This window comes from Primulina eburnea, chromosome 11 (assembly GCF_022965805.1).
Source record: "Primulina eburnea isolate SZY01 chromosome 11, ASM2296580v1, whole genome shotgun sequence".
In the NCBI taxonomy this organism is placed as follows: Eukaryota; Viridiplantae; Streptophyta; class Magnoliopsida; order Lamiales; family Gesneriaceae; genus Primulina; species Primulina eburnea.
Window position 1 is genome coordinate 24,798,551 of NC_133111.1, and position 18,533 is coordinate 24,817,083.

Sequence of the window (18,533 nt, forward strand, 5' to 3'; positions counted from 1 at the left end):
ATTTTGTGACCGGTTTGCCAAAGTCAGCCAGAGGATCGAATGCCATCTGGGTGATTGTAGATCGTCTTACCAAATCAGCGCACTTCTTGCCTATTAAGACGACATTCACCATGATTCAGTATGCAGAGCTGTATAACCGGGAGATAGTCCGACTTCATGGTGTTCCAGTTTCGATCGTATCCGATAGAGATCCCAGATTCACTTCCTCATTTTGGAAGAGTTTGCATTCGACTTTGGGTACGAAGTTGCTGTTTAGCACAGGCTTTCCATCCGCAGACAGATGGGCAGTCGGAGCGAGTTATTCAGATTTTGGAGGATCTTCTTCGCGCTTGCGTCATTGATTTCTCAGGGAGTTGGGAGTCGAACTTACCATTGGTTGAGTTCACCTATAACAACAGCTTCCAGTCTTCTATTGGTATGGCACCGTATGAAGCTTTGTACGGTCGTAAGTGTAGATCTCCTGTTCATTGGGATGAAGTAGGAGAGAGAGCAGAGTTGGGTCCAGAAATTGTTCAGCAGGCTGCAGATGTAGTAGTCAAGATCCGTGATCGGATGAGGACTGCTCAGAGTCGACAGAAAAGCTATGCAGATCAACGGAGGAGAGATTTAGAGTTTGCAATGGGCGATCATGTTTTTGTGAAGGTGGCACCTATGAAGGGTGTCATGAGATTTGGGAAGAAATGGAAGCTCAGTCCGAGATTCATTGGACCGTTTGAGATCCTTGACAGAGTTGGGATGCTAGCGTATCGTGTGGCTCTTCTGCCGAATCTGGCCGGAGTACACAATGTGTTCCACGTCTCCATGCTGAGGAAGTATTTGGCAAATCCTTCGCATGTGCTGAATTTCGAGCCGTTGCAGCTTACTCCGAACTTGTCTTATGAGGAGAGACCAGTGCAGATCCTAGACCGGCAGGAGAAGAAACTTCGGAACAAGTTGGTTAAGCGAGTCAAAGTCAAATGGCTCAACCATTCAGAGGAGGAAGCTACGTGGGAGTCTGAGCCGGAGATGAGAGATCGATACCCCGAGTTATTCGGTGAGTTCTAATTTCGAGGACGAAATTTCTTTTAAGGGGAGAAGGATTGTAGAACCCGTAAATCAGTCTACGTATAAGCCATGCATAATTCTAGATTTTAAAATTTAATTGACTTCATTGCATGATTATTTTAAAGGCATTTCTTTGAAGTTAATTATTTTATTATTTCAGTTCAGTAGTTTGATTTTTAGCATTTCAGTTATTTCAGTGAGGTCGGACTGGAGTCGGAGTTTTGAGATAGAATTTAAGATTCGAGAAATATTTCCAGAAGTTAATTTAGCTAGCAAGTAAGTTCATTTAAGTTAAAAAGGAGGTTTGAGGATTTAATTTAAGTTGTTTGAGGAGATTAAGAAATAAGCTCATTTAAGTTGCATAATTAATGGTTTTATTCACTAAATTATTTAAGGGATTAGTGAGGCTTTTAAGAGTTATTAATTTAGTAAATAAACAACACTCCCCATTTGTGGGGAACCGGACGCTGATCTTTTTCTTAATCTTCTTTGGGATTTAATTATCAGTTCTGATAAACAGGGTCTAAAAATTTTTCTTTTTAAAATGTCAAGTGCGGAAGGTAATGGAATCTAAATAATATACATCTCTGTATAAAAACTACATTTCAGTATAAAAGTACAATACTGTACAAACTAGGTCTAAGGTTCAGTTACTAAATTCAAGTAATAAAACCAAGTCTACAACAAGTCCGGAATCACCACACTAACTCGTCTTCTCTCATCATCTTCTTGACCCCGATCCAGCCCCACCTGTTGTCATGCATACATACAAAACAAGACAACAGCCGGATAACTCCGGTGAGAATAAATCCCAGTATAAAACATGGTAAACATGCATATACATAAAGTAAATCATGAAATATTCTATCATGAATAAACTTAAAAACAATAGATTTCATAATCTATGAAATCAAATCAAATAAGCATGCAACTCGAATCTAATAAACATGCAACTCAAATCAAATCATAAAAACATGCTATCATGACTGAAAGCAATAAAAACGAGTTTCATAGTCTATGAAACCACATCCATAAATGCATGCAGTTCTAGTCAAATCATGTCTAGACTCGACTCAACTATAACTCTAGGGATCCCGTTGTGAATAAGACGTCAATGGCTGTCACCTACCCTCCCACTCGGGGTGACTGTACGTCTTATTCCTAGACTTCGGTCTGAGCTGTATCGACGTCTGCAATAGGAGTCAAAGCTGCTCCTAAGCTGAGATACACCGAACATCTAGAGGTATGACTGTCTGTCAAGACTCTTCTATATGAAATGCAATCCATATAAATCTATAAACAGAGCAGTAGCATATCAGCATATAAACAAAGCATATTCATATCAGAATATAACAATAATCTAGTATGTGATTTTATTGGGAAACTCAAATAGGATCTTATTTGAGTGGTGTCTTCCCGAATATCACATGAATTATACCTTTGTCGTCCCGATCTGACGAAGACGATGACCTGTATTCAAATTTGTCCATATCCAATCTGAAAAGACAATATCGAGTACATAGTATCAATGAATAACTCAATTCACAATATGTTCTGATCAATACTCAACTCAGTACATAATCTGATCAATATCTGAACAATACACAATTCAAATCATATCATCGTCAACAATATAATCGAAATCATAGTCTGAATCTGATCAATCTAATTCAGCTGATGTTTCGACGGCATAACAATACAATCTTAATAACCCCGTCAGTTCTGAACATCACAAATATAATACTGGAACTCATAATCTGTGTCACTACAATTCGTACTTTGAATACTAACAGAATTCTGATATAAAATCTCAGTCAATATCTTTCAAAAATCATAACAATTACATAAACAATCTGTTCTTTAATCTGACCTCAATTCTATAATGTCTACGGTAGCAGAAACGCCATATCTGAATCACATGCAATTCTAGCAACATCATATTTTCAAAACATCTCAAAACGTAATAAAACTTACGTCCAGTTGTAGCCTGCGTTGATATGAACACAGTACCGAAGTCGGATTCAATTTCTGACGGACGGATTTTACGTAACAATCAATTTTTCTCTCGAAGAACCGTAAGCTTTCTTCCTCTAATTCTTTGCCTTAGTTCTGAAGGAATAATCGGATGATTGCATATATATATATATACACCATGCATGTACAAAACGTGGCACACTCTCAAATTTTTGCCCAATTCTCTCAAAATTACGAGTTTGCCATTGCCATCCAATAATTACGAAAATGCCATTGTCATCCAATAATTTAAATCAAGTATTTTATTTCCAAGGTCTCACAAAATGACAACATCTCGGGCCTTACAATTTACGGTGCACATGCGCGAGGAATTCTCCTTACATCTCATATCAAATCTTCTTGCGGCTTTCCCGGTCCAATCTGTTCCGTCTATAATCATATCGATTATCACCAATAGATTATAATAATCATCGTCAAATCATTTCGGATTACATGATAAATTTCTCGGGCCTTACATTTCTCCCCCTCTTAGAGCTGAGTTCGTCCTCGAACTCGCCAATAATCTATTCAGATATCTCAGAAGAAATGTATATGAGAGGTTAAATCCAAAATTCAAATATCTGATTCCAGTCTGGAATAAGAATTCATTAAGTATAATATCATAATACTTCCCCAATCCTTATGACAGAATCAATCTTGCCATGTTGGTTATACAACATCCGTATAAACCAATCACAGTTCATAACAAATCAATACCATCAGCCGTTATCAAATCTGTTTATCCCAATCAAGGACATATACAATCTTTAGTTTCAAATACCAATCGTCATCATCCGACGTTGGTTTCTTAAGTCTGTCTATTCTGAACTGTCTTAATAGCTATTGTCATACAGTAATTCATACAGTGACAATAAGTCATAACAAGTAGTGCTAACATCCAGCACTAAAGCTGTAAAAAAATCTTCCAATGTCTGGATAATACATTCTGACAGTCTGCCAATCTGTGAAACAATCTAAGAGAGAGTTCATGATACATTCGGTCACGAATACAAACTCAAGCAAAATACAATCTGACATAATCTACTATAGCATTCTGATCTTTCTGACCACGTCTCTGACACTGATCTGTGTCATTTGGTCATGTTTGTACGTCATCTTGTACAAACTAATAGAGTATAGATTGAACAATCTATCAACCACATTCATATTATATCACAATCTGTAGAAAATGGCGGTAATTTCATTACGAAAGCTATAGAAATATACTCCCATTTCTATTTAGAACTATACAATTCTGTAATAAATCTTCTGATTTCTATCTTTCTGTCTTTTCTGTTAGCGATTTAGACATATCAGTACAAATTTCTGCCAACATTTCAGTACAAATTCTGTCATAACTGATCTAATCTATCTATATCAACATTATCTGTTCGAGTATGATATATTCTCAATCATCAAACTGAAACTGAATCCACTACGGTACATTTCTGACCCTATCTGTGATTTCAGACTTGGACTATTCGGTATAACAAATTAGTTAATAACATAAATGAAAGAAAATATACCTACCTGGTATTCGGCTCTGACTATCGATATCAAATTCTGTTGTACAATTCTGACACATTCTGATATCACAAGATAATCAATCTCATACAAAACACAAAATTATATATATCCGTTATTCGGCTCTGATTATAAAAATCTAGTTCTGAACATTCTGATCACATTCCTGAATTATTGTAACTCTCGAATTCAGCTCTGATTCGGTTGAAACTGTATATACTCTCGTGGGTTCACAATAATCTGTAGCATATACGGATTCAAAACAACAGTAATATTAAATCAGAGACGAAATATCAATATCCTATACAGATCTAATGAGTTCAGTGAACTCATAAAACACTGATTTCTGGTAAATATCTTCATGTCATTCTGATCAACTGTTATATCTCATCTGCAAATCAAATATGCTTCCCCAAAACAATATAAGATGTCTCAAATATTGATTTAGAACAATAACAATATTCAGCAGATATAAAGCAACAGTCGAATAAAATAATCTGCCAAATCAGACAAAATACATTTCTGACAATTCTGACATTTCTGAAATTTCTGATATTTCTGATATCGGTATTTCTCGGTCACTTGATCGTAATCTCAACTGTGTCAAATTCAATCTGTATACTAATTTCAGATATCACCTACTCTGAATACAATATGTTTCAAGCGGAATTCTTATCTGAATAGTTTCTGTATACAATAATTCTAATTCTCAGAATATTCACTATAATCTTCAGATATTCGATTCAGTCAATCAAATGCTGCAATTATATCAAAATCTCATAGATACAATGAGCATAAAATCATCAGAACATCTCTGAAGATACTGACATATGCCAAAGAGAAACACTAAATCAGATCTAACTCCTGGTCGGTACTCTTCAACTGGTCTTTCAATTCTTTCAATTCATTTTGTATCATTCTTGTACATTCTATATCATTCTGTATTGACTTCTAAAACAAAATCAATATCTGATCTGAATTCAACTCTGAAATCTATCTGTCTGATAAAGAGCAAATCTAAAATCTTATCTAGGCAAACATCAGCCAACTCATATATTACTGGCAAATCTGCTAATGCTAGGCTCGATTTCAGTAGGTCTACTGAATACATAGGGATGCAATCTGCTCCTTTCTGTATTAATCGAGTCATATACAATACAGATATCAAAGGAATTCTAAATCTATAATCCTTATCGTGGTATCTCCACTGATCAGTCATCTCTGGTCTGACTCTTACCATTTCTGGAAAAATTCTACAATATGTCTGTACTTGTTCAGCATATACATATCAATAATGCGTTCAAATCAGAAAACACAAGTACATCATAATCTATCTCTATTTCATTCTCATCTTACTGTAGTATACCATATATACAGAAATCTCTGATATCAACATTTCCTCAACAAGCAAGGACATCAATACTACAGTACATACAAACCCAACAGATACAGCATATCTCCATGCAACTCAGTCAAAGATATTTTTAACAAATGCATTAGTATATATCAATACATATGCAATAGAATCATAAAGAATAGTACCTGTTGTGAATTCTGGATCTGTGTTTTCAATTGAACTCTGTTCCCTACAATCTTCGGGAACGCTTCTGGGGACAGACTTTAGCAAAGTGTCCCGGCTGTCCACAAATATTGCATCTACCAGTCACTCCATGGCATTGCTCGGTGGAATGTCTCCCTCTACAACTCCTGCAATACACTCCAGTATAGCTCGGACTAGAACTACTGGAACTCGAGGAACCACTCCCTAACTTCTTGAATGGCTTCTTTCGAGCTTTCAGCAAATCTTGCTTTCCACTCGTACTGCCTCGATCAAATATGAGAGGGGATTGCTATGTCTGGGGTTGCTTCACACACAACCTCCCTAGCTGTCTAATCAGACTCGCTTCAGCTCTCTTTGCTCTACTCAAGATATCAGCAAAATGGTAAGGTCGCTGCAAATTCATCAATGCAACTACCTCTGAATTCAATCCTCTGATGAACTGATTCACTACAGCTTCATCATTCCCAGCTAAATGAGTAACAAAACGCAATAAAGTAGAGAATTTAGCAGCATATTCATCAATATTCAATTGGCCTTGTCTCAAATTCTCAAATTCTGCTCTTTTGTCCTCCCGGTATGAAACTGAGAAAAATCTTTGATAGAATTCAGCTTTGAAGACTTCCCACGTGATCACAATACCACGTTGTGCTAATACTCCGTTAATTGTAATCCACCAACTTCTGGCAACCTCTCGTAACTGGTGGAATACCAGTTTAACTTTCTGTTCATCTGTACAATCAAAGAAATCAAACAATATTTCTATGTCATCCAACCAGTTCTGACAGTCTTCAGATGTTTCGATACCACTCAAAATCGGCGGCTGAAATAACTGTAATTCTACCAACTTTACTTCTATCTAAGTTTCTGATGCATCTATATGTTCAGACGAAGTACTACCCTTTTCTGGAATTCTCCGAGGCGGTATATCTGAATATCAAACCGGTTAGTACACAGTCTATACAATCTGTCTCAGCCCTCCTCTGATCATATACCTCTGATCGAGACTCAGTTCTGATTCAGGCTTAACAATTACATGCTGCAATCAACTCAGATACAAACAACATGTAATAGGGAAAGCAGTAAATCATGCTAGCACACATCATGCAAGGAAAGATAATTCAATCTACCCCACTCAATCTCTTCTATCTCAATCTAACTCAGTCTAAAAGATCTATCAGTTCTGACTATTTCAATCTAAAGGATCTATCGCTCTGATACCACCTGTTGTGGGGACCCGGACGCTGATCTTTTTCTTAATCTTCTCTGTGATTTAATTATCAGTTCTGATAAACAGGGTCTAAAATTTTTTCTTTTTAAAATGTCAAGTGCGGAAGGTAATGGAATCTAAATAATATACATCTCTGTATAAAAACTACATTTCAGTATAAAAGTACAATACTGTACAAACTAGGTCTAAGGTTCAGTTACTAAATTCAAGTAATAAAACCAAGTCTACAACAAGTCCGGAATCACCACGCTAACTCGTCTTCTCTCATCATCTTCTTGACCCCGATCCAGCCCCACCTGTTGTCATGCACACATACAAAACAAGACAACAGTCGGATAACTCCGGTGAGAATAAATCCCAGTATAAAACATGGTAAACATTCATATACATAAAGTAAATCATGAAATATTCTATCATGAATAAACTTAAAAACAATAGATTTCATAATCTATGAAATCAAATCAAATAAGCATGCAACTCGAATCTGATAAACATGCAACTCAAATCAAATCATAAAAACATGCTATCATGACTGAAAGCAATACAAACGGGATTCATAGTCTATGAAACCACATCCATAAATGCATGCAGTTCTAGTCAAATCATGTCTAGACTCGACTCAACTATAACTCTAGGGATCCCGTTGTGAATAAGACGTCAATGGCTGTCACCTACCCTCACACTCGGGGTGACTGTACGTCTTATTCCTAGACTTCGGTCTGAGCTGTATCGACGGCTGCAATAGGAGTCAAAGCTGCTCCTAAGCTGAGATACACCGAACATCTAGAGGTATGACTGTCTGTCAAGACTCTTCTATATGAAATGCAATGAATATAAATCTATAAACAGAGCAGTAGCATATCAGCATATAAACAAAGCATATTCATATCAGAATATAACAATAATCTAGTATGTGATTTTATTGGGAAACTCAAATAGGATCTTATTTGAGTGGTGTCTTCCCGAATATCACATGAATTATACATTTGTCGTCCCGATCTGACGAAGACGATGACCTGTATTCAAATCTGTCCATATCCAATCTGAAAAGACAATATCGAGTACATAGTATCAATGAATAACTCAATTCACAATTTGTTCTGATCAATACTCAACTCAGTACATAATCCGATCAATATCTGAACAATACACAATTCAAATCATATCGTCGTCAACAATATAATCGAAATCATATCTGAATCTGATCAATCTAATTCAGCTGATATTTCGACGGCATAACAATACAATCTTAATAACCCCGTCAGTTCTGAACATCACAAATATAATACTGGAACTCATAATCTGTGTCACTACAATTCGTACTTTGAATACTAACACAATTCTGATATAAAATCTCAGTCAATATCTTTCAAAAATCATAACAATTACATAAACAATCTGTTCTTTAATCTGACTTCAATTCTATAATGTCTACGGTAGCAGAAACGCCATATCTGAATCACATGCAATTCTAGCAACATCATATTTTCAAAACATCTCAAAACGTAACAAAACTTACGTCCAGTTGTAGCCTGCGTTGATATGAACACAGTACCGAAGTCGGATTCAATTTCTGACGGACGGATTTTACGTAACAATCAATTTTTCTCTCGAAGAACCGTAAGCTTTCTTCCTCTAATTCTTTTCCTTAGTTCTGAAGGAATAATCGGATGATTGCATATATATATACACCATGCATGTACAAAACGTGGCACACTCTAAAATTTTTGCCCAATTCTCTCAAAATTACGAGTTTGCCATTGCCATCCAATAATTACGAAAATGCCATTGCCATCCAATAATTTAAATCAAGTATTTTATTTCCAAGGTCTCACAAAATGACAACTTCTCGGGCCTTACAATTTACGGTGCACATGCGCGAGGACTTCTCCTTACATCTCATATCAAATCTTCTTGCAGCTTTCCCGGTCCAATCTGTTCCGTCTATAATCATATCGATTATCACCAATAGATTATAATAATCATCGTCAAATCATTTCGGATTACATGATAAATTTCTCAGGCCTTACACCATTCCTTCTATTAGTGGATTTCAGCCCACCCCATAGTTGCTAGGCAATGCATTTGCCAACTCACCACCCTTTGACCCATTCTTGGTTGAATTAGCATAATGATCTTTTTATTCTTAGTCCACCTTAATTAAGTAAATATTTAGCATCATCCTAGTCTAATAAGCTCTATATTTCGGCCACTATACTCTAGAAGCATCCAATAAAGAGTTGATAGCAAACCACAATTCAAATTCAAAATTCAAATGGTTGGAGACTTGGTCTTGGATCTTCCTTATATTGTGCACCCTTCTCCTCACCTTCGTAACCACTCAATCCCTCTCCCTCTCCACCGAAATTTAGAGTATCTCAGAGGTAAAAGTCGTGAGTTTCATAGCCAAACAGAAGGGAGAAAAACCGAGAGCAATAAAGGAAAGAAACGTTCCACTCCTCCGTGCCGCGTCGTCGTCGTTTCGTTCGTTTTCTTTTGAAACGAAACCAGGCATGTCTAGCTTTCTTTCAAAACCTCAATCAAGTCCTATTATCATCTATTTAACATTACATGATCATCTTTTATGTGCAAAAACCGAATCATGACAGAAATTTTCAGAAAATTATAGCATGCTGATTTCGGCCCTTCCCTTGGCAAGCTTCACGTTTTTCTGAGTTTTGTGGTTTCAGGTGATTGGTTCGACTCCAGGCTCCCAAGGCGACATCTATACACGTAATAGGATGCATTAGGATCAGATTGGTCCGTTCGTTCAAGCCCCTTGTCGCTGGAAATTCAGAAATTGACAGCAACTTCACTTCTATACATTTACGCTTTTCAAAAATTCAGTTTGGTTGTCTAGGAGAAAGGATCTTATCTAGGCTGCCACAGGGCTTATGGCCATGGTTGGACCACTCCCCTAGCATGTCTAAGACATGACTAAGTTGCCCTTTTGGTGGCTTGGTCCATGGCTCATCGGTTTTTACGCAAAACATCAAAACAGCCCCCTCCCCTTCTCTCCCCTTCGGTTGGACAGCACTTGTGCTTCGGGTTTGGTTGGTTTGGTGTGGATCTTGGTTGGCCTATGGCCTTAGCTACGGTTCATACCATGCCCCTAGATTTCTAGATCGTGACATGGTCAATCAAATGGCCACTGGAACGACACGAGACATCGATCAAAGCAAGACACTACACACGCATGCATGCAAGTCTCGGTTGGACCCTTCGAGTGTGTGCTGGAATGATTCGAGTTGTGGCTGTCCTAGGGCCCTTAGCCATGGTTCAACTCATTCCTTGGGATGTTGGTAAGAGTCTCTGGTCGGTGGTTCACGCCCCCAATGGCCGGTAGTCTCGAAAACAACACAAGATTCGCGATTGTACAGCTGCTGGAAATTACAGCAAGTTGCTGTGTCAGTTCGGAGGCTTGTTTGAGTTCATGGTTGGCTTTTAGCCTATGGTCTCGGACTGGACAGTGCCCCTTTTAGTTGGGAAGGTCGTGTTTTTGACCGTTCGTAATTCGGATCATTTTTGAGGTCGTACGAGAATTTACGGTGCGATGTGCCAAATTGACTCTCGAAAGAGCATTTCATGTTTTGGCCTCCATTTCACCTAGATTTCGACCCTCATCATTATAGGAGCATTATTGCAGTATTTTAAGCGTATTTTAATCATGACTATAAGTCGTTTCAGGTTGGTTCGGAGTCATGATTAAATACGAAGTAATTAGGCGTCAGAGTCGCACTTTTTGAACGTAAATTGCATAGTTGGTCAAGTTTAAGCTATTGTATATTTTTCATGGCAGTTAGGTTGCAGCGAGCCTAGGGACGATCCAATCCAATCCAGTTGGTAAAATACACAGGATATTTTCATTATGCCAGTTAATTATTTTACGTGCATGAAAACAGAAAATACTTATTTTTGAGATTTATGCGATATTGCTTGTGGTCAATTCACTATGTATGGGAGCATTATTTTATGCGGTCGCCAGTAACCGCTCAGTTCAGTTTGGTACCACCCGGTCGCCAGTGACTGGCCAGCTCAGTTCAGTTTTACACTCCCCGGTAGCCAGTTACCGATCAGTTCAGCTTAGTGCATGGCCACAGGCGTAGACCATAATCTCAACAGAAAATTTTACCAGTTATTTCAGTACAGGGCTCCAAGGAGCAAATATTTTTACCGTGATTTTCAGTTCAGTTATGCACGTATTATAATTGCTCAGTATAGATTATTTTCAGCATGCCTCATGACATGATATTTTATCCCATGCACATTTTACTTCAGTTTTTACTCGTTACCTGCGATATATGCATGCTGAGTCTTTCGGCTCACTAGACTTGATTGTTGTAGGTACTGATGAGGCCAGGGCCGAGGGTGGGGACCAGTGAGCCAGCTTGGGTCGGCAGTAGTGGCACCCGAGGACCTCAATACAGCAGTTGTTATTTTATTCCGCAAACAATTTTTATCAGTCGTTGTATATTTTTAAATTGTTATTGTTGGCAAACTTTATTTTCTTCCGCTGCTATATTTTTAAACATTGAACTCGATTTATCAGTTGATTTTATGAATGAGGCCAATAAGTTCTTTTAAAAAGAAAATTTTTTTAATTTCCGCAAATTTTCAAGTAAGGATTTTCGGGCCTTTACATGGTGGTGGCGGATTGGCCCTCTCCTCAACTCGAGGCTCTCTGTCCTCATCTCTTGTTTCACGGTCGATTATACGTCTAGGAGGCATACTGTTCCAGTTAATTACCCAACACGTAAACCCAACATGCATGTACATGATATAAATGACATATGATGCACGAAATTTGAAATTAAACATGAGCATGCTGAAATTCATGGCTTAATGCATATTACATAGCATAAGATTTTGAAAATTTAAAACTTTCAGACTTGAGGTGTGACTTCGAGAGCTTTTTTTATACTGGCAGTAGGCATAACCCTTTACAAGAACACCGCTCTGATACCAACTGTAACGAACCGTACTTTTCATACTTAAAATTTGCGGAAAAATTAAAAATTTTCTTAAATATAAACATCCATACGGTCGTCACTCATCATTCATCAAAATAATATTTGAAATCAATATCGCCCACTAAAATTTGCTAAAAGAAAAGCTGCCTCATAATATCTAACATTCAAATCATAAAATCAGAGTGTAAATGTTTTCATGCTTAAAATCTTAAGATAACGTAGGCGGTCGGTCCTCGGGTCTAGCCTCCCACTCAGTCCAAGCCTGTCCCTTGGTTGCCACCTCCCGTCTCCTCATCAACATAGTCACCTGCATCGATCAAGTCTAGTGAGTCTAAAGACTCAACACGTATAAACTGGGATAACGATTACTACATAATAAAATCGCATGCATCTAAAAAATAGAACGTACATAACTTGAAACTTGAGCTTGCATGATAACTTGAACTTGCATACATACATATACGTGCCATCACGTGAAACTTTCATAATCATAACTGCATACTTGAGCATACTAAGACATACATGACTTCATCATTTTTCGTAGAGGATGTTTCAAAGCAAGTGACCCATATCATAATAAACGCCTGATCAGACACACCACAGTACTGGGCTGACAGGGACGTATCCACTGCCGCATACATGAGATCCCCGTTCGTAATTTAACGGGCTGGTTGGTCCCCGTTCATAATTTAACGCTTTCCAACCACGATCTAACCCGTTCATAATTTAACGGGGCGGAGAGGTCCTCGGCCACGTTCACCGACTTCCAAACCCATTCATAATTTGGTCACAAGACATTTAGCATACCTCAAAAACTTAAAATATTTTCTTTGCACGTCATACATACTTACTTGGCGTTGAGCGATTCGTTGGACTTCGATTGTGGCCGTTGCTGCACACACTAACATGAACTTGCATACTTAACTTGCATAACTTAACGTAGAAATCATACTTACTCTCTAGTTCAATCATTACTTAGGACAATTTAAAATTTCCTGTGGCGCGACCTTGATAATCCTTGCACTACACCATGACGTCTAACCTCAAAGCATACTAAATTATTTTTCCCAAAGAAAAACGAAGGACACGAACCCCGTACCTACATCCGTGTAGGGGTCCGTGTAGACTCTGGAAGTAGACACCGAAAGGAAGCAAAGGCACGGACCCCGTGTCAGGCTCCGGGTGGATATCCGTGTAGGCACCGGAAGAATACACTATGCGAAACCCAAAGGCACGGACCCCATGCCCTCATCCGTGTAGGGGTCCGTGTAGATACTGGAAAAAGTCGCCAAGAAGAAAACAAAGGCACGGACCCCGTGTCAGGGTCCGTGTACGGGTTCGTGTACCCAATGTGATCGCGAACTTACGAAAATTCTGTACATGCTTTGCTGAACATCCTAGACTCGATTACACGGACTATGAAACGACACCATGAGTCGTTCCTAGAACACTAAGGCATTATACCAAACCCAAGTAAACATTATCATTACCCCAAGACTAACAAACCATCAACAACAACGACACAACTCCAAATTCAACACAATGTTACTTCCTACGACTCTTGATTCAACTTAGTGCTTATCGACCCGAAATGGACCATTAGTGACCGTCCAAATAACATAAACAAGGTACCTATACGCAGCAACGATCACCCGTCGATCCCCAACGAAGCCTGCAACAATTAAACTTCAAGGATACATCAATATCATAACTTTTCTGAAAACGCAGTTTGAGCAGTCCCACGAAAAACATCATAACTCACTCAATTTTCATCCAAAAATCTCGAATTTTATATCAAATCGAAGGCATCGAAAATTTCTACAATTTTCCTGTTGAAAGTTTTCTCAATATCCCGACAGAAAAATCGCAGTTTTCAACAGAACAGTAAGTTATGGGATTTCAGATCTAAAAAGTATTTCAAACGCATTCAAACCATTTTCCGCTCAAACGACGAACGTCACACATGGATTTTCATGCATAAAAATACACAAAGCATACTATGACAAGATCGATGTAGAAAGAACAGAATATACGTGCCTTTTGATATTTAAAGATACCGTAACGACGACACCGAAGCGGAGATGGAGCGAGGCTTGATCCGGGACGAACATGGCACCGTTTTCTTGCAATAAAAATCCACCGAAATTTGCTGGAAAGGTAAGAGGAAGGGGGCGGCTGCTTTCTACCTTAGAACCCTAGGTTTTCTTTCTTTTAAAATCTGAAAATGAGATGTGTAGGGTGTGTTGTGTGTTTTAGTGTGTGTAAAAACATGTAAGTGTGTGTAACGTGTGTGTGTGTTTTAATTAGGAGAGATTCTAGCTAAATTAACTATTTAAAATACTACTTAAAGGTTAACACTTAATAATTCACTCAAAACTCTCCAATTAAAATGATCTCACACCAATTTTTAAAATTTTAAACTCTTAAATCACTAAATACATAATAATGCTTTAAAATATTAAAACTTAATAACTTATTAAAAATGCCCCATCCTCAACTTGGAATAAAATATCATGTTTTAAATTGTCACAATCGTCACCGGTCTCTTCCTCGATCCCGCCTCGAATAATCGCCTGAGACATGAATCTTGAAAAAGACATTTTAACGTGTATCACAATGAACGTGAATAATTTAAAATAATGCATTTTCATAACTTATGCATGGCTAAAACTCATTTAAAAATAATTAAATGATCAAATTAAATGAATGCATGGGTTATACGTGTACTGAATTTGGGCACTGCACCGTTGCCGGGGAAGTATAATTTAATTTCAAGTCTATTTAATTTTTTTATAGTTTATTTTTCTTTATTTGAATTTTTATTGCTTTTGTGTGTTTTTATTCTTTTGCATTTGCATTTGCATGAGCATTTGTTCACGCACACTTAGTGGTCGACTCATTCGAAATAACCCTTTATTTTTACAAAACATGGTGGAATTCAATCTCAACATGATCATGATAGACGAAGAACACTTAGAGATCACATGAATCCTACAATTACTAGTGCACCTTCATGTCTAGTTTTTCCCCCTGATGCATCTTATTTCAATTTTAAGCCTGGTATTATCCGACTTTTAGCCAACTTTCATGGCTTAGATTCTGAAAATCCATACATGTATTTACGAGAGTTTGAAGAAGTGTGCAACACATATAATGATCTAAATTGTAGCATGAAAAACATTCGACTTAAGCTTTTTCCTTTTTCTTTAAAAGATAAAGCTAAAACTTGGCTACAAAATCTTAGATCGGGATCCATTCGAACTTGGGATGAATTGCAACAACAATTTTTGAAAAAGTTTTTCCATCTCATAGAACAAATTCTTTCAAAAAGCAAATCATCACTTTCACTCAAAAACAAGGAGAAAATTTTTATCAGTGTTGGGATAGATATAAAGAATTGCTTAATCTTTGTCCTCATCATGGTTTTGAAATTTGGAGAGTTGTTTCTCAATTTTATGAAGGCTTAACACCTAAAGATAGGCAAATGGTTGAATTTATGTGTAATGGAACATTTGAAGATAAATATCCAAACGAGGCAATTGAGTATCTCGATTCATTAGCTGAAAATGCTCAAAATTGGGACACGATAGGTACAATTGAACCATCAAACAAGATTCAATCTCCCACATCTGGTGGAGGTATGTACACTCTCAAAGATGAACATGATCTTCAAGCTACATTTACCTCTTTGGCAAGAAATGTTGAGGCACTTGAATGGAAAAATAATGGTCAATTAAAATATGTTCAAGATATTGTGTGTCACATCTGTGATACAAGTGATCATTTTACAAAAGATTGTCCCACTTTGTCCTCTTTTAAAGAATGTCTCCATGAACAAGCCAATGCTTTGAACCATTTCAAAAGGCCAAATTTGGAACCATTCTCTCAAAATTACAATCCAGGTTGGCGAAATAATCCAAATTTTAGTTGGAGGAATGATATTGCTTGCACAAATTTCACAACCAAATTTCCAAAATCAACAAAATTTTCAAAATTATGCACCTTATGTTCCTCCACCTAAACGAAATTTGGAAGATACATTGAGTTCTTTCATTGCAAAGCAAGAGTCTATCAATACTCAAACTGCTCAAACCATGACAGATTTGAAAGATACTCTTGCTAAATTTGCATCTGCACTTAATGTTCATGAAAAAGGTAAATTTCCTTCACAACCGCAGCCTACTCCCAAGGATCATCATTCACAAACTGGAACTTCTGGAACTCAACCGATGGATCAGGTAAAATATTTTATTACCCTTCGCAGTGGTAAGGTTGTGGAAAAATCCATTCTTGAACCTTGTGAAGATGATGATCAATAAACTCCAAAGGGTAAGGAAGTGGAACCCATAACGTGCGAAGAGAGGTTCAACAGACAGTGTCACCACCATTCCCTCATGCATTGAAAAATACAAAAAAATCAAATTTGAATTCTGATATATATGATATTTTTAAACAAGTAAAAGTTAATATTCCTTTATTAGATGCAATAAAACAGGTACCATCATATGCCAAATTTTTGAAAGACATGTGAACTGTGAAAAAAAATTGAATGTGAAAAAGAAAGCATTTTTAGCCGAACAAGTAAGTGCAATCATTCAAAATAATAATACTTCGAAATACAAAGACCCTGGTTGTCCTACTATTTCATGTATTATTGGAGAACGAAAGATTGAAAAAGCATTGCTTGACCTTGGAGCTAGTGTGAATTTACTTCCATATTCACTTTATCAAGAACTCAATCTAGACGAGTTAAAATCTACTTCGGTAACAATTTTACTTGTCGATAGATCTGTTAAAGTGCCAAGAGGTATGGTAGAAGACGTATTGGTCCAAGTTGATAACTTTGTATATCCTGTCGATTTCATAGTTTTAGATACACAACCTATCGAAGCTTGTAATGCAATTCCTGTAATTCTGGGTCGTCCATTTTTAGCAACTTCTAATGCTCTTATAAATTACAGGAATGGAATAATGAAGTTGTCATTTGGTAACATGACTTTGGAGCTTAATGTGTTTAATCTTTGAAGCAACCACTTGACAAAGGAGATGAAAGTGAAGATGAAAATCTTATTGAAACTCTTGTGGAAGAAAACATTCAAGAAGGGAGTACTCGTGATCAATTAGATATTTGTTCAATTGAAAATGTTAAAGAAAATATTGAAATTGATCTTGATGAATTTATCAGGTATCACTCGTTACCAGGATCAGAGAAAGAATTTGATGCAAAATATGAGAACAAAGACGAACCACCCATATTAGAGTTAAAACCATTGCCAGAAGAATTGAAGTATGCATTTCTTGGAGAAGATGAAACATATCCGGTGGCAATTTCTTCCAAACTAGAAAGTGATCAAGAAGGCAAATTAGTTGATATGCTTAAAAGACATAAAAATGCAATTGGTTGGACACTAAAAGATCTCAAGGGCATTAATCCACTAATTTGCACTCACAAAATTCACTTGGAAGAAAATGCAAAAACATCTCAACAACCACATAGGAGATTAAATCCACACATGAAAGATGTTGTGAAAACTGAAGTTCTCAAACTATTTGATGTTGGGATTATCTACCCTATTTCTGATAGTAAGTGGGTAAGCCCAACACAAGTAGTTCCAAAAAAATCTAGCATCACAATGATAAAAATGAAAAAGGTGAATTGTTAACAAGTCGAATCCCATCTAATTGGCGGATGTGTATTGATTATAGAAAATTAAATGACGCCACTAGAAAAGATCATTTTCCATTACCATTTCTGGATCAAATTTTAGAAAGAGTAGTAGGTCATCCATACTACTGTTTTCTTGATGGATATTCAGGTTATTATCAAATTTCCATTGCACTCGAAGATCAAGATAAAACTACATTCACATGTCCTTTTGGAACATTTGCATTTAGAAGGATGCCATTTGGATTATGCAATGCTCCAGCAACATTTCAAAGATGTATGCTAAGCATTTTTTGCGACATGGTTGATAACTGTTTGGAGATTTTCATGGATGATTTAACTATTTTTTGGAGTACATTTGATAATTGTCTTGAAAATTTGGAAAAAGTTTTAAAAAGATGTGAGGAAAAAAGTCTTATTTTAAATTGGGAAAAATGTCATTACATGATTACTTCTGGAATTGCTTTGGGACATGTCGTGTCATCTCATGGAATTGAAGTTGATAAAGCAAAAGTTGATGTCATTGCC

At 37.0% G+C, this 18,533-nt stretch overlaps 1 non-coding gene across 1 annotated transcript; it reads right to left on the minus strand.

Moving 5' to 3' along the window:
* Window positions 1-15,657: 15,657 nt before the first annotated feature.
* LOC140806466 (small nucleolar RNA R71) lies at window positions 15,658-15,766 on the minus strand. Its single transcript, XR_012112538.1, has one exon. It is a non-coding gene; the product is annotated as a small nucleolar RNA R71 (small nucleolar RNA).
* Window positions 15,767-18,533: the final 2,767 nt, after the last annotated feature.